Source organism: Bos indicus, chromosome X (genome assembly GCF_029378745.1).
Source record: "Bos indicus isolate NIAB-ARS_2022 breed Sahiwal x Tharparkar chromosome X, NIAB-ARS_B.indTharparkar_mat_pri_1.0, whole genome shotgun sequence".
In the NCBI taxonomy this organism is placed as follows: domain Eukaryota; kingdom Metazoa; phylum Chordata; class Mammalia; order Artiodactyla; family Bovidae; genus Bos; species Bos indicus.
Window position 1 is genome coordinate 75567732 of NC_091789.1, and position 1118 is coordinate 75568849.

Genomic DNA, 1118 nt, shown 5'->3' on the forward strand with positions numbered 1-1118 from the left:
TGGCCACTCTAACAGGTTTGAGTAGATGCCTCAATGTAGTTTTGATTTGCATTTCTCTAACAGTGAATGATATTGCTGTCTTTTCATGTCTTCCTTGGGGAAGTGTCTGTTAAGGTCTTCTGTCCAATTTGTGATTGGGTTGTTTGTTTTTCTGGTATTGAGCTTCATGAACTGCTTGTATATCTTGGTGATGAATCCTTTGTTAGTCATTTCATTAGCTATTATTTTCTACCATTTTGCAGGATGTATTTTCATCCTATTTATAGTTTCCTTCAGAGTGCAAAGGCTTTTAAGTTTAATTAGATCACACTTTTTTGTTTGTTTGCTTTTTTTTTTTTCTTTTTTTAATTTCCATTACTCTAGTAAGTGGGTCACAGAGGATCTTGCTGTGTTTTATGTCAAGGTGTGTTCTGCTCAAATTTTCCTCTAAAAGTTTTATATTTTCTGGTCTTATATTTAGGTATTAATTGACTTTGAGTTTATGTTTGTGTATGGTGTTAAGAGGTGTTCTGATTTCATTTTTTTTACATGTCCAATGTTCCTAGCACCACTTATTGAAGATTTTATCCATTGTATATTCTTGCCTTTTTGTCAAAGATAAGGTGCTCATAGGTGTGTGGGTTTATCTCTGGGTTTTCTATCTTATTCCCTTTGTCTCTATTTCTGTTTCTGTGCCAGTACCATGGTGTCTTGATGACTTTAGATTTGTAATATGGTCTGCTTCTTAAGATTGCTTTGGCTATTGGGGTCTTTTCTGTCTATATACAAATTGTGATTTTTTTTTCTAGTTCTATGAAAAATGTTATTGGTAGTTTAATAAGGATTGCACTGAATTTGTAAATTTCTTGAGTACTATAGTCATTTTCACAATATTGATTTTTCCAGTCTAGGAGCATTGTATATCTATCTGTATGTGTTGTCTTTTATTTTTTTCATCAGTTTCTTATAGTTTTCTGCATAGTTTTTTTGTCTCTTTAGGTAGGTTTCTTCCCAGATATTTTATTTTTTGTTGCAATGGTAAAAGGGATTGTTTTCTTAATTTATTTTTCTGATTTTTCATTGTTAGTATATAAGAATTCAAGGAATTTCCATGTGTTATTTTTTTTTTTTTATCCTGC